Source organism: Notolepis coatsorum (assembly GCF_963971535.1).
Source record: "Notolepis coatsorum genome assembly, chromosome: 20".
NCBI classification, from domain to species: domain Eukaryota; kingdom Metazoa; phylum Chordata; class Actinopteri; order Aulopiformes; family Paralepididae; genus Notolepis; species Notolepis coatsorum.
The window spans coordinates 33173712-33199974 of record NC_140184.1 but is presented as its reverse complement, the minus strand read 5'-3'; the positions used below and the strand labels follow the sequence as shown (position 1 = coordinate 33199974).

The 26263-nt window shown below is 42.0% G+C and overlaps 1 protein-coding gene across 1 annotated transcript in view; it reads left to right on the top strand.

Annotated features, from left to right (window-relative positions):
* glceb (glucuronic acid epimerase b) overlaps positions 1–26263 on the top strand; it is a 156166-nt gene that overhangs the window by 61348 nt on the left and 68555 nt on the right. Inside the window, exon 2 of the mRNA XM_084337298.1 lies at positions 8894–9012. The gene's annotated coding sequence lies outside the window, so the exon portion shown is untranslated. The remainder of the gene's footprint in view (positions 1–8893; positions 9013–26263) is intronic.

Below are 26263 nucleotides of genomic sequence, written 5' to 3'. Positions count from 1 at the left end.
GTCTTCTAGGCCTCTATGCTGCTCAGTGGTTCCATCTCTCCTTTCTTTGGCCCACTTAAAATGCAGCTTGGTTGCCAGTCCTTTGATGTGTATATGAATGACATTTGTGTATTTGTTTACTTACATATGACATCCGTGTTGACATAGCATACAGATGCATTCCTTCAAAGCATTTGTTTTTGCCAACATGCAGGCAGCCGGCACCGAAAGGAGAGCCGGCTATATAACCATGTGATTGCATTTGCATCGCTTAAACTCAAAGCAGTGCTATGCAATACTGTGACTAGATTCACTCATGAAACATCATGTGTTGTTGTGCGTTCATCTCAAAGCTGGAGATGTCGTTTCTCAGCTGTTTGTGTTGATTATGAAAATGTCAGGAGCTTCACTAGCGGCAGTGACTTGTGGTATAATTTGTGATGGTTGAGTACCCCTTGAGTCTTTAAGAACATGGCTGACTGCCGTCACTGAGAAAGGCCATTGAACCTGCTTCACTGATTCTCCTTGGTCTCAAAGACACTTTTTCTCCTCCCATCATCAGCTCTATCCACTAGGAGATCTAGTAAATTTTTTATCTAAGCTGTGTGTGTGTGTGTGTGTGTGTGTGTGTGTGTGTGTGTGTGTGTGTGTGTGTGTGTGTGTGTGTGTGTGTGTGTGTGTGTGTGTGTGTGTGTGTGTGTGTGTGTGTGTGTGTGTGTGTGTGTGTGTGTGTGTGTGTGTGTGTGTGTGTGTGTGTGTGTGTGTGTGTGTGTGTGTGTGTGTGTGTGTGTGTGTGTGTGTGTGTGTGTGTGTGTGTGTGCGCGCTCTTTGGGCGTCAGATGGCCATTGATGGCTGGCATCATATTAATATCAGTGGCATGATTTGTCAGGGTTAGACCAGCCAGTGATTCCCCGGCAGATGGGTCTCACTCTTCACCACACCCTGCCTGGCTTCAAGTCCTGATAGGATGCTGGACAATGAGTAGAAGACAGTATAATTGATGCCCTAAAATCGTTCCCGGTCAAGCCTCTCTAAAACTAATATCCTGTGCGTAGTGTTGAAAATGTATGCAAAAGAGATCGCTTTGATGGGGGAATGTTCATGATTTGTATGCAGGGTGTAAACCCCTTGCTTAAGAGAGGTGGGTTGAAAGGGAGACTCGGTCAAGGCTGTGATAATAGTGTCAACTCTGTGCTAAGCTAGAAGAACCTCATGCTAAGCCACCTTGAAGAGGTGCTGGTGTGCCGTTGGCCTGCCTATGACTCGGAGGCTTAAAATGCTTCTACAATTATTTCACTCTCCTCAGCTCTCAGGTTGCAATCCTGCAGAGATGATTGGTTAAGGTGTATCATACGATACTGTAGGGCTGACCCCTATTAATCGATTAGTCGACTAATCGGTCGAAAGGGGCCGTAGTCGACTGGCCAACATCTTAGTCGAATATATATATATATTTTTTTTTTTTTTTTTTTTTTTTTTTTAATCATTCTAACCAAAAGAAAATAGGCCTAGAAGCGTGGCTAACGCTAATGGCACGCATACCAGAGGCTAACTGCCTATGAAGGCACAGAGGCACTGAAAGAGGATTTCACCCATCTAATGAACACACTAGACTAGACAAATATCAAGATGTATCCATCATGCTTTTGCAGAGGACAAGAAGCCTTCAGTCGACTCCTTCAGACATTAAGCACCCCCCACAGCCCAAATGATTTTTTATTTTTTTTTATTAAGTTGACCAATAGTCGACTAACGGCAGATTTTGGCCAATCCTAGTCGACCATCCAAATCCTTAGTCGGGGACAGCCCTACTATACTGTGCCCTTGTTTCCTGTTAGGTCTATGCTATACGCGAGAAATGTATTAATATCACAATGATGATACCTTTTTATTAATTATTGGTATAGGCACATTTCACCATATCTGCTCACAAACAAACCAGCCAGGTTTAGTGTGTTATCAAACCAAAACTGTAATTTCCAGTGATGGGCTATTCCCTAAAATATTTCAGATCTCATTCTGCGTGACTTTCAAATGTTGAAAAACGTGTTGCATGAGAGGGTTATTATGTCCACCATACAATTTATTTGGTTCAATTCCCGGCAGAGGTACCTCCGGCTTGGTCAATCGTCCCTAACAACATACTTGGCAGTGTTTGCGGGTGGGAAGCCGGTGGGTTATGAGTCCTGGTCATTGCAACAGCAACTCCTACTGGGTGCCTGTTCAGCGGGGAGGGGGATCTGGCGTGTTATGCTCTCCCAGTGAAACTCCTAGTTGTCAGGCGAGGTGATGAGAAGCAGATGGCGACTCCACATGTATCAGAGGAGACATGTGGTAGCCTACACCCTCCCCAGACCCACAGTAGGGTAGCGCAATGACCATTGTCATGAGGTCAAGAAAAAAGGGCAGGGTTTGCTATTCCATGTTCATTCCTGTGGTGAAAAGACAGGAGACATCGAGAGGGAGTGCCACATTGCCTAGAGAGCAGAGGTGACACACGACAAGCTGAGAACGAACTGCTCCAAGAGATAATTTACTGATGCATGTTCACTGCATCTCATTGCCTGCTCGCACATGTCTAGCCTGATTTGGGCAAAAATACATTTCAGCACAACTATAAAAAGTGTTGTGGGCCTAGTTATTTTACCTGCCAACACTCGATTTGTATTTGTTATACATTTTTGTGTTCTAGTTTATGTTTGCTAGCTTTTGTTCATATTTTATTCAGCTTAGTAGTTTCATGGTCATGGCCTACCGTAATGTGTCTGAAGGAGGCTAGCTAATTTGTTTGGTTTGTTCAGTATTAAAAGATGGTCTGGCTGACAAATACCTGTATCCCTATACTGAATTCTTAAAAAGCCTCATGCTCATTGACTTCACATCAAGGTACTTTGTGTGATTTGCGAGGCAGTGAAATCTTGTCGTCACCTTGATGTGCAAGTCGTTGCTCTAGTCCGAGGACATGATCAATAGCAGTAGATCAAGTGCAATCAGATATTACAATGCGAGTGGAGTTTCACCACAAGGATCTTTTTGCAGTCCATCAAACCAATGTCCCCCACACTCATGGATATTTTGGGGGGCGACAAATCTTCCCACTCTATCTGCCTGCTGTTAACGTAGGCTGTTGCCTTCCTGCCACACCTTGTCTCGTTCTTGGCTGAACTCGCTCCCTTTCTTCTTCCGGCACTCTCTCCGCTGGGTGACCAGCCTGGCATAAACTTTATAATATCGGATTTAAATGCTTTGTCAATAAGCTCATTTTATGAAAGGATCGATAGGCTCTCCTTGGTGCCATGATTTAGTATAATTTAAAATGTTCTACAGGAGCTGTTAGGAAATGTATATGGGTGAGATTAATTGCAGGGTAAAGTATCCTTGTCACTCTTTACACATCGGCCGTGATGAATCGGCAGTACATTAATGACCCCTCTGTTGGAATGCCTGTAAATTCATCATGGTTGCAATTACAAATATGTATTTGTTTCCTCGTAATAATTTACAGATCAATCAAAGCCTGTAAGTCAATGCAGTATTAAAGTATGGGTATAATTTAGCTCCGGTCAAAAAGCATTACAACGATCGTTTTTGTTTCCTTGTGAAAACTCTGTGCAGAAAAGCCTCTCGGCATATTGGAGCGATCAATCATAATTTACTTCAAGAAACATTTAGCCCTACTAAAGGATTTCATTTAGAAAATGTCCAACATACTGTAAGAGCAGATTGGTTGCCGTATTGAGTGATCAATTCTCCCATAAATAGGACCGTATAAATGTCATTCACTCAGCAAAGTCATTATACAAGCCGGCAGCTTTTAAACTTCCAGTCTGTGTGGGTTCTGAGCGTTCTCATGCTCATGTTAATTTTGTGCTAATTGATTAGAAGTAGCCTACATCAAACTTTAGGAATCTAAATCTGTTTTCAGTTAGCCACAAGCCTAGGCAGGTTCTATGGCAGATCTAGGCTTAATGAATGGATAGCCTAGTTTTCAAATGAGCAAGCATTATGCCCTAAGCAGGGTAATGCATGCTGGAAAAAACATGCCCTTCAAAAGGAGGATTACTGATGTTTAAAAGATGTTTGTAAATTAAGGCATTGAATACCTTTTTTATGGATATGATTAGGCTGTAAGAGCCTCAGGATCCTGCATCATTCAATAGACTATATTATTCTGTGTACTGTACACTGTATTTGCAAACTGTACAGCAATTAACAGGAGGGTGTTTAATTATATTGTATTACATTTTCTGTGTGAGAGGGGCTTGTGAACAAAAGAGAAAATTGTGCTAAAATATTATTGGTCATATTGTACAGCTATATGGATGGCATCTCGGTCCTTTTACTCTTCATGTGAATATCATTTTCTTCTAGCGTCTGGTTAAAACATTTAAAGAATAATCCATGTTGAATAGTTTCCGATATCGATTCTTAAAATCCCAAGATCGATCTTTTAATCTGTGCCTTTTTCAGTGGATGTGTGAAGATTTTCTGTGAACATTATTTCTAGCGCGCCTCCCACCCAACAGATAATTTGTTTTGTGCTGCTCAACTAACACAGACTAACTATGTTCCATACACTTTGATTGATGATGTGTTTTGAACCAATTAGTATTCCAGAAAAGTAATTAGTAATTTGAACCATTGCCCAATTAGTATTCCACCTGTGTATGGAAGACTATAGGCCTCTACAATGTTCCATACAGGCTGAAAGAATCAACCAACCATGTATAGTGTCTTAGTGTGCAACCATGATTTACCCTAAAATTAAAATAAATCAACCCAAAATGTTTATTACCGGTACTCATGCAAACAGTGTTACATCCTCGGTCAGACAGCACAACAAACTGAGTGGCCACCATCATGTTATATTTAAAAAATCTCCCCTTTCAAAGCATTATTGAACAAAAGCTGACTTATTTAACAAACTATGAGCAGTTAATAATAATTTCATACAGGGTAACAAATACACTGTGAGAAGGACAAAGTTAAAAATCATTTCATACAGGGTAATACACTGTGAGAAGGACACAGTTAATAATAATTTCATACAGGGTAATACACTGAATGACAGTTAATAATAATTTCATACAGGGTAATACACTGTGAGAAGGACAAAGTTAATAATCATTTCATACATGGTAATACACTGTGACGGACACAGTTAATAATAATTTCATACAGGGTAATACACTGTGAGAAGGACACAGTTAATAATCATTTCATACAGGGTAATACACTGTGAAGGACAAAGTTAATAATCATTTCATACTGGGTAATACACTGTGAGAAGGACAAAGTTAATAATCATTTCATACAGGGTAATACACTGTAAAGGACACGGTTAATAATAATTTCATACAGGGTAATACACTGTGAGAAGGACAAAGTTAATAATCATTTCATACAGGGTAATACACTGTGAGAAGGACAAAGTTAATAATCATTTCATACAGGGTAATACACTGTGAGAAGGATAAAGTTAATAATCATTTCATACAGGGTAATACACTGTAAAGGACACGGTTAATAATAATTTCATACAGGGTAATACACTGTGAGAAGGACAAAGTTAATAATCATTTCATACAGGGTAATACACTGTGACGGACACAGTTAATAATAATTTCATACAGGGTAATACACTGTGAGAAGGATAAAGTTAATAATCATTTCATACAGGGTAATACACTGAGAAACGCATTTAATTTAAATGTACAATTTTGCTGCAGTCTTGCTCTCTCCAACCTTCTGTGCCTCACCACAGTCCCTTTAGGAGCGTATAGATGCCATTCTCGTCCATGTCAGACTCGGTGTGCACAAGCAAGAAGGAACGTAATCCTGGTCAAAACAACGGGCAGACTACAATATTATTTGCATTTGTCTCTGAAATTTGCTGAGACAAATGCCTTGTATCTTGTGCTTGGGGAATAATGACAATACAGATTTGTATCCATAATGTATATGAATGAATGAATGAATGAATGAATGAATGAATGAATGAATGAATTATTTTTTGCCACATAAGTCTTTTTTTACTTCTCAATCTTATATCATGATGATTTTGGCAGTACAAAACAAAATGGATTCAAGGAACATTTATTCTTTAAACATATTGAAGGTCCATTTTCACAGTTTTCTTTGCTCTTGCAATGTTTATATTCCATCCGTGTTTAAGTTTAGTTTTTGGCGAAGTTTCAATGAATCTGACCTCCTTTTTATTGACGAGCAGTTTGCTTGGTCGATCTCAAGGAAGATCATATAGAGCAATCTAATTGAAGCACAAGGTCATGTGTCCACGCCTCCAGTGCACTCTTCTTGTGTTCTATGTCACCCCTGTGTCCACGCCTCCAGTGCACTCTTCTTGTGTTCTATGTCACCCCTGTGTCCACGCCTCCAGTGCACTCTTCTTGTGTTCGATGTCACCCCTGTGTCCACGCCTCCAGTGCACTCTTCTTGTGTTCTATGTCACCCCTGTGTCCACGCCTCCAGTGCACTCTTCTTGTGTTCTATGTCACCCCTGTGTCCACGCCTCCAGTGCACTCTTCTTGTGTTCTATGTCACCCCTGTGTCCACGCCTCCAGTGCACTCTTCTTGTGTTCAATGTCACCCCTGTGTCCACGCCTCCAGTGCACTCTTCTTGTGTTCGATGTCACCCCTGTGTCCACGCCTCCAGTGCACTCTTCTTGTGTTCGATGTCACCCCTGTGTCCACGCCTCCAGTGCACTCTTCTTGTGTTCTATGTCACCCCTGTGTCCACGCCTCCAGTGCACTCTTCTTGTGTTCTATGTCACCCCTGTGTCCACGCCTCCAGTGCACTCTTCTTGTGTTCGATGTCACCCCTGTGTCCACGCCTCCAGTGCACTCTTATTGTGTTCTATGTCACCCCTGTGCCCGTAGTGTGCATTTGTGCGTCCTTGTGTGTCTGCTGGAAGAACACAATTTTCAGGGACCCCTTTTCTCTGCTACTGTGCACAAGTGGTCAAAAACTCAATTGGATACCTTTTTAAGGTCAACTTTCACCATATTAGTATTCACACCCTCACAAGCTAATCTCTCACACAGACCCTGCAGCTGCCTTGCCCATGCATCATTTGTTTGAATGTCGCAGTAACTAAACACTCTTTTAGTTAATCTGTTATCTTCCGTCCCCAGCAGCCTATTCCACAACCTCATCATACACACACTCCAGCACCCCTAACAGGATTCCCACCACATATTTGCTAGTAACGGTTGGAGTTGGTGCAAATACTCTCAAAACACATCTCATGGCCCACATTGTTTCAAGCTATACATTTTTATTTAGCCTTATCAGTGGGAGAAGGTCAACGGAACATCATTGTGTATGGAACATAGGTAGTCTTATGAGGGAAACTCAGTTCACCAAATTAAATCTTTTAACAACAATGGCAGGTGCTGGTTCCCATTGAGCCCAATTTAATCAATTGAATCTGTATCAAATCGAATCGGGACCTTGTGATTCAAAACCGATTTGGGTAATCACTCAATGCCGTTACCCAGCCCTATTTCCTTCCGTGTATTTCAAAGTATTGTCTCTTACATGCTGATGTTCAGACAAGGGCAATGTTGGAGGCTGATATATTTTAACTGCCCATTTCATAAGAAAGACATATTTCTTTCACACTTGTATATTGTACTTGTATTTCACACTTAAGTGGCCTACATATGATCATAATTCTGCTCTTTGCTCACTGCGCAGTAGGGGTAGGGTTAAGTATTTTCCTACAGGTAATATATGGTAGGGTAGATGAGGTTAAGTATTTTCCTGCGGGTAATATATGGTAGGGTAGATGAGGTTAAGTATTTTCCTGCAGGTAATATATAGTAGGGTAGATGAGGTTAAGTATTTTCCTGCAGGTAATATATGGTAGGGTAGATAGATGAGGTGTGATCTGCCACTGTCCACTCACTGAAGAGGCTTTGCGACGACCGTATGTCTTATGAGTAAAGACGACAACAAAATGTTTCCTGCAAAGATCGTGGTCAGTTTTTATGTGGTGTGAAAGGGAACAAAGAGATGAGGAATTTCTCCACCACCTCTCTTGTTTAGAAGTTGCTTTTGCCTGCATTACATAAAGCTGGATTCTCATAAGGTCAGCTGCAAACCAATTTGAAATAGTTTTGAGTACACCGCAATTTAAAGCGATGCTCAGCCAACGCAAAAAGCCATTTGGTCAGTGATCATGTATGGAGGCTATTAGCCTTTGATCCACTATCTGGAGGATACAAGAAGAGCAACAGTTTCACTTGTGTAGCACGGTGCACCTCTCATTTGCAGGTACAAGTGACACAGTCCTTTCAACTCTGTTGCACACACAAGCTAATTTCTCAAAATATGTCTCCTGATCTATTGCCTTTTCCTGATAAAGTTTCAATAATGGAACACAGTGTGTTCCCCAGCTGTAAAGGTCATACAAATAAATAAATAAACAATAGTAATAATTCATGAATTTATATTCATAAATAATTCATCCAACATTCCTGTGTGATCATAAACTCAAATTTTTGATTGAGTTTTCCACCCGTTTGAGCGGCACCGTTTCCTTGCACATTACACAATTTGCCTACATGTGTTTTATTTGTCACGTTTATCTTCTTTTATATATATTTTTCAATAATTTTTCTTGTACTGTAAATATTGCAGAATGAAAGCTACGTCTAACCACTGATCTGGGATCTGTAAGGGGATCTGTACTGTACTATTTCTCGGTAGGCTAATGGCCCTCTTACTGGCTGCTCGTAGCATCTTAACCAGATAGTGGCCATTATGCATTACAATATCAGTGGTGGTTATATTTCCATGGTATATTATAGTATGCTGTGGGTATCTAATGGCCGAGGTAATGTCAGTGGTTCATGGCCACTATAATAGAATTCCATTTGTTTATGTTACAGCTGCTGGAGAATCTGCAATTGGAGAGAGGGTTACCAGAAGGACTAGTGCAAGGGAGCGTTGTGGTGGCCGGCGACAGGATGTCAAGCCAGTTGGCTATTTCCTGGTGAATGGATTAGGGGTGAGTACCTGCAAGACACTGATGTGGTCATTTATCCTGGAGCTTCTTGTAACAAGCAGACCCACGATACGAGTCGGAAGCCGGTTTTAAAGTTAAAGATGCAACTATTGATAGGCGAACCCTGGATCGATTTTAAATGTACCATGATCCAGCCGATTCCAAAGTAACTCGAATAAATACTTGGGAGTCCCTGGTCTTTTATGAAATATATTTATTTGAGGGTAAACCTTTATAGAATTGGCTTATTTTAATTTATAATAATTAGTCTACATTAGATGTCGTAGATGCACACCCCTACTACCTGCTCATGTGTCTGCCACGCAGAGCCCATGGCGACAGTCAGGGCTCCAAAGTGCAGCCATTATCTAAAATTTTGCAGCCATTTCTGAGATGGTGTGACTAATATAATATTCATAACGAGACACGCCAGTGCAGCTTGCAATATTTTCCATTTTCTTTTTCTTTTCTCTTTTATTATACGAACATGAGACTCTCGTCACAAATGATGCGGTCAGCCCATTCTCTCCAGTGTCCTCGCTGGTCTCCTTTTGGTGCCAGTCGAATGTATTCATTCTTTTTTCAAATGAAAGGTCATTCAGTTCCTTCTGTGCCACAGACGGCAGTCCCAGAAGTATGACAAAGAGGATCATTTAGACGAGTCGGCAGCAGATAAACCTGCAAAGACTCTTTCCCACAGGGATAGCTCACACAATTTACCTGGTTCGGATACTTTATGTACTGTTCTCCGTATGGCCAAACATTTACACAGAAAAACTACGCTTGCTGATTTGACCACAGAGTTTAAACATCAAGCGCAATAACACCATGAAGGATTTGCAGGAGGGTACACACTGAGACAATGTTAAATGGAATATATTGCCACCCTAATGACCCTAGAGACTTCTATCAGATTTTGATTGCCTGCATTTGTAGAGAATCCATTGGAATGGTCAGTCCAAAAATATAGAAAAAATATAAATGTGTTGCCCTGAATGTTGATTTAAGTTGTGCTTAAAATGTGCGTTTTCAGTTGGTTCAATTTCCAGTGCTCCATGTAGAAAAAGTTGGTCTTGAACTTGGGATGAATAATTAATCAAAATATTATTGAAATCGCAATATGGCCTAGTGCAATTTCCAAATTGCAGGAGGCTGCAATATTTGTTAAAGGCAACATGTGTGTCAGAATACCATACCAGTATTGTGGTCTTGCAGAGATGCCCTGGCCTACAAATTGTATTCTACAAGTTAAGAAAACATATTTGTTTGATACAGATCCCTGCAAAAATCACACCATGATCATTTTAACACGTTTCTCAATGGAAATGAGAATAATGACACAAAAATGATCATTCCCTCAAATATTAGTGAACCATTATTACAATCGCAATCATTATCAGTCAGAATAATCTCAATTAGATATATTTATTTTCCAAATCGTTCAGCCCTATCTTGAACCCAGCGATAAGCTTAATTAGCTCTGTTTCGACTCTAAGCTTTGTACGTTCTTCTCATACCCGCATCAGCTTTGATATTTGATAGCGAAAGAAAAGAAGGAACTCTTTGAACCCACTCCCGGTTCATTAGCCTGTATCAGGCAAGTAATTGGAAGTCTACACGGGGAGAGACTGTAGGACTTAAAGCCACTGATCAAAGTCTTTCCCCACACCTTAGGTTGCATTAATAATCTCTGGGGAACTGCCTTATTTTTAACTTCCTATTTCCCCCTCTTCTAAATACAAAATCAGATGGGTGATATGTCACATGATCATGGTCACAAGAACTGTAATCTGGTCACAGCATTGTTACTTGCACAACATAAGCCACATTGTGCAGAGTTGCAATTATTTCATAATTTATTTTCTTTCTTTCTCCCAAATCCAATTTTCTGTGGTGCAGAAGGGGGTACCTACTGCCTCTAAAGCACTGTGTAAATAAATATACTATAATGGTGTTTTATTTTTCCAGTTGATTAGGAGTGTGGTTAATCATTCAGTAGACCTTTTAATATTATAATATATTCTTATCAATACAATCCGTATTAAGTGATGTTTATTTTTCAAATGTAGCCAAGAGTAAAGACCCTAACCCTATGAACCATTTGGTTGCCGGAAACGTAGATCTACGTTTTTCTCTCACGGTATTTCTTTTATTCGCTATTGCCATTCATAATTCAGCGGGGCACCTTGTGCATGCTGTACTGAATGTGTCTGAGCTAGCAGACGGTCTTATACCACCCTCTAACGCCTTCGGCTATTATTGCACCCCGTTAGAAACGGGTTAGTTTCTTTTCTCTACCGAGCTGCGGCGTGGGGGCGGGTCCTAAATACTCCGGCAAAACACACGCTTGTAGGGATGGTTTGGACTACTGACCCCACCCGCCCGTTGAAGTGCAATGCCCAACAACGTCGGAGACAGGATCGCTGTGGATAACTGGAATGGCGATCAGATAAGGAATATCTTATCTTATCTTATATTTGGATAATTCTTTTTGCATTACATCAGAGACCAGGTAAGGAAACTATATATGAAAGCTTGCGTTGATCTGATATTTATTTCTACGGCGATTGAAGCTATCTGTGCTTTATGTGTATGGCAGTTTGCCGTTGGGTTGCAGGGGGGGGGTTAAAGGATAATGATTATGATCTAACGTTGATTTCAGGAAGATCCGATAATCAGGCGAAAAATTACAACGTGTTTATTGAATTACACAAAAACGCAGTTTTCGTGTCTTTTCCCTGGAATGACTCGGAAGCACCCAAACTATATTCATATTCAAAACGGTATAAAACGGAAATGTACGGATGAAAAAAGTATCCGTTTTTTGCATGTTGACCAGAAGCAACTCACTGAGACTAGACAGCGTTATTAGACCCATAGCTATACTATAAAATATAGCTTTAGCTGCTTTAGCTCTACAAACTACAACTACGTTTACATGGGGTTAATGGACGGCAAGGACCCTAAGAGACCCTGACCCTGAGAGAGAACAGGAGAGAGGAGAGGGGACTGGGGAAGGGGGGGGGACTGGGGGAGGGGCATTCTGTGTGTGCGTTTGAAAAGACCAGATGAAGTCAGGAGTATTATTATATTGATAGTATATATTGATAGTATTTACTGAGGATGGACAGATAATGTTGATATTTAAACATGAATACATACAGATAATGTTGATATTTAAACATGAATACATAATAAATGTATTCATGATCATCATGCAACATAAAACAATTGTAGGAACAGTTTGGGAGAGGGAGAGGTTTTAGGTTGCGTGTTGTGAGTTCCAAAACATTTTACTTAAAGTTTAAAGCTCAATATATAAAAACATGGCACTTTACAGTGAACAGGTCTACTTGTATTAAAAACAATAGATTGTTTTTCATTTAAATGTCTGGAAGAGCTGAAAAAGAAAAACGTCAATTGATATTTCTGTAGCCTTTTTTTAGTTGATCTAAATGTGACTGATTGTGTTAAATGGGCACATAATATCGTCTCGTATCGATCGCAGGCACCTGAATCGAATCGTATCGTATCGTGGCAGACTTTGTGATATCGGCAAATATCGTATCGTTGTCCAAAGAATCGATATTGTATCGTATAGTGATGAAGCTGGTGATTCCCACCCCTACTACCCAGCCTTTACCTACCTTGGCAGTGTTATTGACAAGCAGGGCGGCACAGATGCTGACGTTAGAGCACGAATAAGGAAAGCACGTACAGCATTCGTGCAATTACAGAACATCTGGAGCTCAAAAGAACTGACTTCCAACACCAAAGTCAGATTCTTTAACACCGTCAAGGCAGTCCTCCTATACGGAGCAGAGACGTGAAGAAATACAGCTGCAACCATCAGGAAAGTGCAGGTCTTCATTAACAGCTGCCTGCGGAAGATCATCCACATCCGATGGCCAGACACCATCAGCAACTGCGAACTCTGGCAGAGAACAAACCAGCTGCCCGCAGAAGAAGAAATTAAGAAACACAGATTGCACTGGATAGGCCACACCCTGCGAAAGCCCGCAAGTACCATCACCAGACAAGCCCTAACATGGAACCCGCAGGGCAAGCGGAAAAGGGGCCGCCCGAGAAACACCTGGCGCAGAGACCTGGAGGGCAGACACCAAGACCATGAAGATGACCTGGAACCAACTGGAGAGAACAGCTCAAGACAGAGATGCTTGGAGATCACTTGTTGACGGCCTATGCCCCAGAAGGGGTAGCAGGCGTAAGTACTACCCAGCTCACACCAGCCATCGACAAATGAAGGCCAACCATTTTTTTCTTACAAATATTGACGTGAATGTCGTGTTTATATCTCACGGGTCGAACAAACCTAACGTTATTGCCATAAAATACAACGTATATTGTTTCTTTACCTTTCTGTGGACGTCTAGGAAAAAAACATGTCTCAATCCGATAGAAAATTACAGAGCTATGGACTTTATACAAAAGTAACTGTACTTACAGTAGATTTCATTCAGTCTTTGCTGCCCTATACCGGACACCTGGTGGTACTAAATCCAGATTTAACTCTCCCATTGGAATTTATAGGCCTGATATTCTATATTCATATTTCATATTGCATGATGGCAAAATTCATGTATCTCCAAAAAAACCTGTAAATCATCTGCCCTTTGTTCATATCCTTAGATCTTTAGTACACTTGATCTCAAGAAGGTGCTGAATGAGCTCAGTAGCATATTTTCACTTTTGGTCAATGTTAGCATGGTATTAATTATATTCTCCTTTGGTTCATTACAATTTACTCGAGCGTAGTAATGGACACAATATTTCCGATACTGGGAATACATTCCCTGGGGTCCATAGATGTCCCTAGATACCAATAACATGCAAAATAGCCTTGTAGAAGTGGAGCAATCTTCCATTTACTTAGAAGGCATTTTCTGAAAATATGGCTAGGGGTTAAGAGGTTAATGGATGGCTGGATTAACATCAAAGCAATGATAAAATGGCAGCGCGTGCACAACGCAAGGCTCGGCGTCTCTCCCGTTTTTGCAAATTAGTGGTAATATACCTACTCGTTTTAAGTCTGCTCACCCAGAACAATCATCTTGCTTTCACATCATAAACCTGTCTATCTTTTGGACGTTGGATTAAAACAATCTGACTACGTTATTGGCGATATTCAGCTCCCCAACGAGAACGCCCCCGCCGTGAACGTAAACGGAAGAGGTGTGAGGAAGACTGTGAGCTAAACTAAGGCTAACTCTGCACTGCCTATCGTTACCCAGCATCTTGCTCAGTAACGCATGGTCTCTGGCGAACAAAATGGATGAGGAAAAGCCCACCTGTCTCCTCAGATTTTGCCAAATTTATTTTTGTTGTACTGTACTCGTGCTGTATAATGACAATAAATTGGAATCGAATCTAATTCCCTCATTTTGCTGCTGGCTCTAAGAGATAGGAGCCTTAGCCTATACAATGTTTTATTATGCAACACTAATGCACATTTACATCATTGTGTGTTGCCTGGGTGTAAATGTGTAAGTTAAGCATTCAATGTAATATTTAGTACATTGCAGCAGAGAGAGGGAGCTGACCTAATCTGTTTTCCACGCTCGGAGGAACACCAGGTTTTGTGGAGATTACGAAGCTCCACATTGCACTGTGCACCGCCTTGTGCTAGCCAAACTAGTCTGATGCGGCACACCCCAGCTTCCATGGCAATCTAAGCTGCTGAGCCGTGCACACTAGGGATGTTCGATATTGGCTTTTTTACCGATATCCGATATACCGATATTGTCCAACTCTTAATTTCCGATACCGATATCAACCGATACCGATATATGCAGCCCCCCCGTCCCAAAAAAATAAACGAAATAATTTCAGGTAACTAACATCACATATCTCCTGTCATGGAATTAACACATTATGCATACTTTTGACAATAGGGGTTAAACATTTATCCCATGTCAGACATCCTAACTAACAGACAGATAACAGACATCCTAACTAAACTAGACAGATTAAGCTAAGGGTCAGTCCCCGACCAGGTGAGATCAGGGTAGGTTGAAGGAGAGCGAGAAAAGATGGGTCTTACTCTTAAGCAAGGATTTAAAGGTTTCGACAGAGCAGGCGCCCCTGACGACGGCAGGTAATTTATTCCACAGGTAGGGAGCAGGGCCGCCTGGGAGAAATGCGAGGCCCTGTGCGAGATTTAATTTTTTATTTAATTTTTTCAATACAGTCAACATATTCGTAAATAATAGCGCTGCCCGAGGCTGGGCATGATACAGTCAACATATAGCAAGAGAGAGAGCGAGAGAGAGCTCCCGTTCTACAGTCAATATACAGTGTACAGAGAGAGACACATTGGAAAGAAATTGAAATGCTATTTGGCCCTAAACAGAGAGTACACAGTGGCAGAATACCTGAGCACTGTGACTGAAGATCCTTGACTAGGTACAGACTCAGCGAGCACAGCCTAGCCATCGAGAAAGGCCGCCATAGGCAGACTGTGTGTGTTAGAAAGAGAGAGAGAGAGAGAGCATGTGTGTGTTAGAAAGAGAGAGAGAGAGAGAGAGATAAGCAAAGATGACCCCCTAAAGGATATTCAACTTTTAATGAAAGAACAAAACAGAAGGAAAAGATAACTTCACAAAGGCAACATGAATATACATAGATCCAAAAGGACAAAGATCAACACTTAAATCCAAAGAGAAGAGGGTCTATACCAAGAGAAAACAAAGCAGCAAGGAGCCAATGGCCGACAGCTAAAGGCTAGCCAGGTAGGCTACTGACACCAGGCCACACACAGCTTTGGCCAACGGCCCAACGCTACCCAAGCTACACAAACGAACAAATTAATTCACACACAGCACATGTCGTATCTCCAAATGTTGTGAAGTAACATATGTTTTGCCTGGAAAAAAACATCGTTATTAACAAAACATTCGGGAGGGGAAGGAAGGAAGAGTGGGGTAATGTCATGACATTTTCATTAATCTTACCTGCACCAAGGAACGCAGGGCGAAAGGCCGCAACACAGGTCTCCACGTTGACGAAAGGCCTCTCGCTGTCGGGACAAAAATAAGCTATGGCCAGAGCCTTGTCATGGTGCAGGCCCGACTACATCTTCTGTCAAAGATGATGTCGTAGTCAGAGTGCCAGAACCCCCTGCTATTCTCACGGCTAATGTCAATGGTCGTAGCACAAGCTAACAGCTAACTCAAGGCTAACTGATAGCATCAAACGAACGTTCCCAGCCGAGCGCAACGTCGAAGCTAAACAGCTAACTGGCTAACAGTTAGCTCAACCAGGCTATCGCTAACCATTAGCTAACGCAGAAGCAAGCTATGCGGCTACATGACACCAGGCCATACACCGTTAGCTACTAGTAGTACTACAACAGCTAGTCGGCCAGTTTAGCTCCAGAGAGAGAGAGAGAGAGAGAGAGCGATGTCCACGGCGGGAATAGAATAGAGTTAATAGAATAGGTTAAAAACTCACCAAACGTCCAAGAGGATGGAGACAACCGCGTGGAGTTGACGAAGTTCATCTGCCAAACGACCATCCTCTTCATCTTGGCTGCATGTCTCTAGGTTAGCTAACGCTAGTTAGCCTTTAGCTGAGCTAGCTACTAGCCGACATCATCATGGCTATATCCCGACTGCATCATGACAAGGCTCCGGCCATTTGTCCCGCCTTTCGTCAACGTTCCTTGGTGACCGACCGACTGATAATGACCGACCTCTTCGAGTTGGCTGGCATAACTAAGCATAATAGTCAAAAGCTGCACGCGCGAAATAGTCAAACGCAGCTGACTCACGCTGGAGTACTACACATGATGTAAGTAACCACTCCGCTCCCTTCGTTGAAACCAATAGTATGTCTGCTGCAGAGCCCCATAGCTCCCTTCGTTGAAACCAATAGTATGTCACTGCAGACCCAGGAACAAGTCAGACACATTCTACAAACGTGTCTAATGTGAAATATATAAGCATATAAGCAAAACTAGATTTTAGGTCTGTGATGAAAAAGGGCCTCGCGGGAAGGGGGGCCTCGCAAAAAAAAATAAAAATTAATTTTTTTTTTTTTTTTTGCGAGGCCCCCCTTCCCGCGAGGCCCTGTGCGACCGCACTGCTCGCACACCCCCTGAGGCGGCCCTGGTAGGGAGCATGGTAGACAACGGCTCTGTGGCCGGCGGATTTCTTTTTAACCCTAGGAATCTATAGAAGCCCCGCATTTTGTGAGCGCAGAGCAAGAGCGGGCGAGTATCGTGAGATGAGATCGGATAGATAGAGCGGTGCGAGCCCATTTACAATTTTGTAAGTGAGTAGTAGCACTTTAAAGTCAGATCTGGCTTGAATAGGAAGCCAGTGTAGGGCGGACAAAACTGATGTGATGTGATCAAATGTTCTAGATTTAGTTAGTATCCGTCCAGCTGCATTTTCGATGCTTGAATTACTTAGGCCTGAAAAAAGTGCGTTACAGTAGTCTAGACGTGATGAGACAAATGCATGAATTAGGGTAAAATGTGCATGTTGTGTAAAAGTTGTCGTTAAAAAAGTTAAAACCGATACCGATCATTTCCGATACTACATTTTAATGCCAATGATGAGTATTTCTCGGATGTTGAGGAGTAATAGCAGTCAGCTAGTTTGAGGTGTGTACCATGGGATTTGTGAAAGAGAGTCAGTTGTGAGCAGCCAGAGATGCATTCAAGAGCAGCCTTTGATAATGTGCAAATCAAAATATACAGCCGTTATCACACATTCAACTGAGTTGGTTATCTCAGAATAGTTTAACCGACTAGTATTTCCTACGTCTACTAGCATGTGCAACAACGTTTCAATGTGTTTAATCACACACAAATTATGTGCATGGTATTAATCAAGGACCTTGCGTGCTGATGAATAGTTGTCTTAATTTGCATACCCTAGTTTTGCATTGATGTAAAGATTGACAGTGACTGACTTTACATAATATGCTAAATATTTTTATCTGAATATTACATTTCTCTGTGATGAACAGTGACTGACATAATGGGTCATCTCCAGAAAAGTTTATATAAATTAACCAAAAACATACTGTGCGATATTTGGTTCCATCTATCATAAATGACGGGTAGCAGGAGGTTGGTGTCACTTCTCTAAACTGGGCTCAAGCTCCTCCGTTGACGTCAGTCGGATTCACATTCAAGTTCATTCAAACCTGTTGTTCTTCATCAGTGTGATCTCAGATTTGACTTATATGGATGAGAGTTCCTCTTTCCTATATTAAAGGCCAAGGTTGAACATGATGATCATTTCATTCTCCTCTGTTGAGTGATTAATTTAGTCTAACCGCTGAAAAGCAGTCGGGAGAGGCTCAGTGTTTCAGGTCCCTGCTGCTTTTCTATTTGCAACTGTCGTTGTCCAGCTGTGTTGACCCGGTAACAAGTGGACAGTATTGTTGACAGTAGATACATGTACCGGGGACAGTGGCTCAGGAGGTAGAGCGGGCAGTGGGTCAAAGTGTCCATGAGCAAGACACTAAACTCTTAAGTAACTGCTCCTGATCAGCAGGTTGGCACCTTGCATGGTTTACTCTGCCGTTTATGTGTGAATGTGAGGCATAAGTTGCAAAGCACTTTGGATACAAACGCTATATAAGTGGAGTCCATTTACCATTACCTAAAGTTTACATACTTACTTAATTACTTACTACTTTTGACTGGTACAGTCACTGTCACTGATTTTGAACTTCTTGATGACTCTTTCCTCCCCATGAGCTTCCTCCTCTCTCTCTCCTCTCCTAATTTTGCCTTTTAAAATAGTCAGTTTGTTATAGACTGCTTCACTTTTGGAACATGATGATGTAACATGATGAGTACTTTGTTGGTAGAAGAAACAATCCCCTCTACCACAATTGTTTTCCCAAACCAAAAGCCCTGGGTAGACAAATCCGTCCGTGATGCTCTGAAAGCGTGCACCTCAGCCTATAACGCTGGTATTATGTATCCATTCACATGATATGACCAAGTCAAATATGAACTTACACTCTCTCTAAAAAAAAAGTGGGGGTATAGCCGCATTTTCACCGCAGGAACTTTCCCCCGGAACTAGGGACTTTTTAAGGAACTCTTCCTGGAGATTATTTTACCACACAAAAAACCCTGCACTCGGGGTAACACGTTTTCGAAGGCAGGGGTGTGGTGCTTTTGGTACTGAACATTCTAAATGATTGTGTACTTGCAGCATTTAATTTATACCGACATTTAAAGAAATTTGCAGCACAAACTCGTTTTTTGGTTAATTGAGCTATGGATTAAACCCCCCCCCCCCAGCAAATATTTTTGTTACCTGTGCTTACTTGTGCTGTCAGAACAGTCTTTAAGTTTGTAGCTTAAGTATTTTATAAGGCATTTAACATCAATTTTGCCAATGTCATCCACTTTCAACCAGGAGATTTAATTGTGTATTACAAGCTGATAAATCTAGTGATCGATGCACAAAAGCGATAATTCTTTTCCAGCACATTTCTTAGTTACAATTAGATTGTATGAACTAAGCAGGTGAAATGTTTGCAGCTCAAGCATTTAAAGATCGCTATTGCCTGCTGGCAGAGAAGATTGCACTACAGCCCTGCAACGTGAAATGCATATTATAAGCTAATCATTTAAAAATATTGTTATTACCAGTCATCTGGACTATGTGAGTTGCCAGTGCATTGAGCGGTCTGTTCAATGCGAGGACCAATATAATATATAATATATTATGTGGCAAAAGAGTATGCAGGGGACATTGGCCTGTTCATTTAACTCTATTCATTGTGTGTTCTAGTGAGACACTGGAATGGCTAGAGAACTTTTTCACACCTTAGCAGACTGATTTGCCTAATCTTCGCGGGTCTTTACACCGCTGTGCAAAAGCAGAGAACAGTGGGCTGAAGGAACTTAAACTTCTGTGAAAAGTTCCAGGTAGTTTCGGTGCAAATGCGGCTTATCTCTCTCTCTCTAGTGCACTCACTCACTCACTCACTCACTCACTCACTCACTCACTCACTCACTCACTCACTCACTCACTCACTCACTCACTCACTCAGGTATTTGGATCGAATCACCGCCCCGGGGCACGGGGGGAGTGTTCTCACTCACCCCTTTTGGGATGCGAAACGGCGCTGATTCGTTTTACCCCCCGCTGAACGGGGCCAGTTGGATTAGGTGGTCTCGGAATCGGAGCGGGGGGCGTGACACACACAACGTCGTTACTGTCATGCTTGCTTGAATTTTGGGCAGATAAAACCACACTGGACAATACCCACAAAAACGATATTTATGGGCAATTTGAGTTCAGACCTCAACCAAAAACAAGCATGTGGAACCTCACAGCTCAGTGGATGAAAACATGAAGCCACATTACAAAGCACAGCACTTCTGACTCGCATTAGGCCTGGCAATTTTTGTTTGCCATGCTATTTCTTTACATTAGTTTCTTGTTTGAATGCATTTATTTCTATTAGACCAGTGGTGCCCAACCAGTCGGCCGTGGTCGACCAGTAGATCAATGACATGTAATATAATTGCCACGAGCAATGGGATGTTAGCTGCTGGACAGGCTAAGCTAACTAGCGTTAGCCGTTAGCTTAGCGTTAGCCATTGCTGTATACTATACTTTCTTGTTCGAATGCATTTATTTCTATTAGACCAGTGGTGCCCAACCAGTCGGCCGTGGTCGACCAGTAGATCAATGACATGTAATATAATTGCCACGAGCGATGGGATGTTAGCTGCTGGACAGGCTAAGCTAACTAGCATTAGCCGTTAGCTTAGCCTTAGCCATTGCTGTATACTATACTTTCTTGTTCGAATGCATTTATTTCTATTAGACCAGTGGTGCCCAACCAGTCGGCCGTGGTAGACCAGTAGATCAATGACATTCAATATAATCGATGCAGCAATGTTACTAGTAAAAGGCTAAGCTAACTAGCGTTAGCCGTTAGCTTAGCGCTATCGTTAACCCTGCAAAACGCTCAAAAGCGGACTCTACAACACCATCCATTCGTGATAAAATGGGGTGGGTTATATTGACAAGGCTTGACAACAGAGGTTCAAATATAACTTCATATTTATTGGCAATTTGTTCATTTTATATCAACATCCAGAGTCCGCAGTCGTGTTAAGACATTCCCGTTTACATTTTCGGTCGACCAGTAGATGTTACTAGTATGTTGCATGTAGTAATGTTAGCGTTAGCCGTTAGCTTAGCGTTATTGTTAACCCTGCAAAACGATCAAAAGCGGACTCTACAACAGAGTTCCATTCGTGAGAAAAGGGGGGTGGGTTATATTGACAAGGCTTGACAACAGGTTCAAATATAACTTCATATTTATTAGTTATTTGTTTCTTTATATCAACATCCATTCTCCAGTCTCCGTGTTAACACTTCCTGTGTTTACATTTCGAGCGTGACATCATCGACTACGGCAAGCTTACAAGCTCAAACCGTAAACAAAACCCAGAGCGCACCCAGACTGAAGTGTGTACGCAAACTAGAGGGGGGAGAGGGGGGGGGGGGGGAGTTCGCATCAGATCTCGGCACGGGCGGAACGGAACGAAATAGAAACGAATAGAGTGAGTGAGAAAGGGCCCTTAGAAAGGCCCCTCACTCACTCACTCACGGTGTGCGAACCATACCATGGTCTTCGGGGGAGCTCATACATTTTTTTGGGGGGGGGGGGGGGGGGGGGGGGGGTGTCAGCGTGCCTCGCAGGGAGAACTTTACTGTGACGCTTTCTGTACTCGACATACTGTAGGCCTGTATGTGACAAATAAACCTCTTGAATCTTGCCATATATTCAATCAGTTTCAGTAACTACAGAACAGTACATATTGCAATAGACTCACTTGTTGTTGTTTTGTGGTCCGGCCGTCCAGGCTTGAACTTTCCATGATAAAACGTGTCCATATAAATCCATTTAGTTAGATCCAACACTGTCTGAATGTACAGTATCTCGTGATTATCTCTCTGACTCCTGACTTAGTATAGCCTAGCTAAGCTAACTCACTCAATGAAAATACTCCTGGCTCCTCTCCAATAGTCCCTGCAGCAGGTGTAACGTTAGCGTCGCCAGCAGTCAATTTAAAATGGTCTGCGATCGAAGTAGATTATCCTACCGGCTCCTGCTCAGTCGAGTCGATTGGCTGCTTCGCCTTCTTTGTGAAACCAAAATTGTTTAGAAGGCTTACTTGTTTGATTTTTCGTTTCGACATTATCCTGATTACCTGTCAAACTGTCATTGTCACCGTCACTGCTGTCAGATTACAAATCAAACGCGGGTGAAGTTTGATTTGTGCGTGCCTGCAGGCTACAGTGCCGCCACGCTCCGAATGGTAATCACAAGAATAGCATGCATGTTGCCATCTATTACGGTGAATTAGTGCGCAAATCATGAATCATACATAAAAATAGCCAAATGTTACGCATTATAGATGATGATGACGATACAGAAAATTACAGAAAGATTTGAAATGCATGGCAAAAATAGAATTTATTGTCAGTATTTTAGAGACCCCCCCCAAAACTTCACAAATCATGTTTTCAGGGGAGCTGATGTCTCATCTAGGGGAGCCATGGCTCCCCCGTGGTTCGCACCCTACTCACTCACTCACTCACTCACTCTCCCCTCTCTTATGGGAGCTCAGTGAAGCGAGGACGAAAAGACTGACGGCCACTTCAATAGAATAGCCCTAAACACTTTCACCATCTATACCCTCCTGTCCTTGCTGAAGAGCCTCCGCATCACCCCCCCCCCCCCCCCCCCCATGCGTTTCTCTTTCAATGTTCTGTCCTAAAAGTTTCATAATACTCGTGTGCGAGTTGGCTATGAGGCTGGGGAGGTGAAAAATGCTGTGTTTGTCTTTGCTGACCTTGTGCTGCAGAGCCTCTTTTCTTCTCTGGCAGTTAATTATTTCATTTATTTATTTATTTTTGCTAGATGCCAGCCTGCATCATTATTTCAGAAGGTTGTAATCTCTCAGCAGGAATCTCAACTCCACTCCACCCATCCAAGAGTTTCCACTCACAAGAATGGGTGACTTTGTCAGTTTTTAATAACGGAGCTAAGTTGGCAGCCTCGTCGGCTATCGATGCAGCAGGTATTTAGAGCACTGTATGTGACTGAGGTTTCATATCGCTCTCTGCCTTCTCCCTTCCTCCCAAGTGAAGAAGTTAGAAAATATTTCTATATGAATTTGAGTTTTCATACAAATATTTTACATGAGTATGGCCACTTTCCAGTTGTTTCACTTTCCAGTATATTGTATTTCATATACTGTATATGTTTCCTATGCCTTAAACACGACCCATTTAATTAGTTTGGAACAAGACTGAGTCTAAAAGCCCTGCTAGTGACTTCTTGAGAGGAGATTTTACTACTGTTGAGTAACCCAAACAAGTTGATATCTGCTGGTGCAATGTGATAGTGCTTGACGTTTTGCCTGACATATACTAAATATTATCATAGAGTAAAAGAAGCACGGCACTGCATCCTAAATCAATGCGGATAGGCAGTGTCCTATTGTCGGTGCCTCGCTCAGAGATATTGCAACAAGCTAACAGGCTAAACAGCGAGCATTAGCTGCTACTAGGGATGGGCATGAGTATTGTTTTCCCAGATCAAGTACTCTCATAATAAAATCTAGTAACATGCACAGCAATATTCCCAATGCTTAATCAAAGCTTCAAACTAAGTCAAAACTGTCTGTTACCATTTGTAATAATTACCTCTCCACTCATGGAACGACATGTCCATATCAATAGTCTATGAACATTATGCAAAATGAGCAACATGTTGTTGGCAATTTGGAAATGCACGAACCACTGTTTTTATCTTTTGGACAACACTAAGCCAACAAACCTTTTGCAGTAACGTGTGTATTAGCCATGCTCCTCAGCTTCCTGCAACAAACAAAGAGTTTTCTGTTTCATTGGCACAAACTGGCACTTTTGGTGAACATCATTTGGTGGTAATGAAAAAAGTGTTTGCTAGCGAAGCAAGCTACGTTGCCATACAGCCCTTTGCTAGTGTGTGCCACCCTAATGCATGCCACCCTGATGCTTGGATTCTATGACGGTGTGTAATTCAAATTCAAAGGAGCCACTGAGTACAGAGCCATAGAGGTAGAGAAGTAAATGGTACTGTAAATGGCTGCTTTTTTATATATCGCTTTTATCCAAAGCGCTTTACAATTTGTTACTCACATTTTACCCATTCACTCACACATTCACACACACATTCACTCACACATTCACACACCGACGGCGGAGGCAACCATGCAAGGTGCCAACCTGCTCATCGGGAGCAATTAGGGGTTAAGTGTCTTGCTCAAGGACACATCGACACGCTGCCCGGGAGGAGCGGGAATCGAACCGGGAACCTCTGGATTGCCAGACGACTGCTCTACCTCCCGAGCCACTGTCGCCCCTAAGAGAAGTAGTCAGTGATGTGATTTAAAATGTTTCCTTCAGGGTTTCATGGAGGATTTTTCCTGCGTTCCCCCCATTTATCTTTGTCTTGCTTCTTCTGTGTTGTCGTGAGCACATACCTAGTGGTTGATAACACATGCCAGCTTGGCTTGTTTTAGTGCTGAAAAGACTTGTTTCCACTCTGTAGCAACCACATCCAAATAATCTTTTCTTTTTGTCTCTGTCACTTTTCAGTGATGTTGACATGTAATGGGGTGGAACAGATGGAAGAAGTTAAGATGGAGGGGGGGGGGGGGGGGTGTTCCACGTATCACAGTCTTCCAATGATAAAACGATCAAATATGTTGTCTTCTCCATTGAGTTGTTTCACTAACTTCATCCCATCGACCTACACATCAAACACATGCTGAAGTGCGTGGTGCGCAGACATTACCTCATCTCTCCACACCTCCAGAGGAGGTAGCAGCATGTCTCTCAGCTTCAGCCTGGGCTGATGATTTACAGGCTGTCTGAAACCCCCCCCGCCTGACTTCACCCCGGGAGGAGAGTTCAGTTAGGGCTAGAGCACCTGCACGGCACGCAAATACCAGCTTCTGCTCTAACAGGTCCCCAAGGGGCGGCTCACAAGTGCTGGGCCGTTATCACAATGATGGCTGTTTGTGATTTTTATACCAGAGGACGGCAGGAGAATAAAAACAACCTCGTCTGCCTGGTCCCCCAGGCTCGGTGCTGCAGTGGGCTTGCCATGTCATAAAGGGTTTATTCCGCACTGGAAACCAGGGGAGAGATTAGCAGCTAGCTTAGCTAGAGGTGCCTTTTAATAGGGTCACTGTGGACATTTGGCGGTTGAATGGCATAATGCAGTGTTTTGGGGGGAGTTTTTAGTCTCTGTACATCTTTCAATAATCTAATGTTTGAGAATGGAGGCTAACTAATTTGTGGATTCCATGTTATAAGCATTTTCTGAATTGTAATGCATGTTTACGCGTTTCCTGTAAAGGACTTGTCGTGGATTGATTGGCGTTTACGGTAGCCAATAGTGCTGAATGTGCATTACGGTCGACCCATTATCTAGCAAGCTAATGTTGGCAACGTTAGCAACGTCAGAAATGTTAGAAGCTAAGGTTGAACATGGGTTTATGTTAACGAGGCAGAGTGCTAGCTTACTTACAATGTGCTGTAAATGTCATTCTAGAAAGCATTTCATTGGATGCTAAATGAGTATACTCTCCTGTTTCCAGGATGGCTCATCAACATTTTTTTTATAGTTTTCCAGGAAATGAGGAAATGACAAACTATAAAATACCATTAAGAATAGCTACAAAACAACCATTGTGTCATTGTTGGTACAGATACTGGTGTATAAATGATGATCAGTGCAAGACATTATGTGATAAAATAACTTAAAACATCTATTTTGATTTCATGGGGTCTTTAAAGAATCCCGGATGTGCTTCATCTCCACAGCCCCATGGGAAAAAGGCATATTTAATGATGTGCTTCTGTGTGAGACAAGGAGACATACACAACTCATTGTGGACTATATTTGGTTTGAAAACATTTAGCCCTTTGTTGTTTTCTAGTATCTTCTCTACTCGTAAACATGATAATAATAATAATAAAATGCAATTTGTATAGCACATTTCATACAGAAACTGCAGTTCAAAGTGTTTGACAACAGAAAAAAACTGGAAAATGAGCACATAAAGTGCAGACATATAAAGTCAGTTTTTCACATTAGGATCTAACATCCCAACAGGCCACCTTGTCTATGGTTTGATTCAGTTTTAAAAATAGACAATAAATACCTACTTTGACTTTTGACC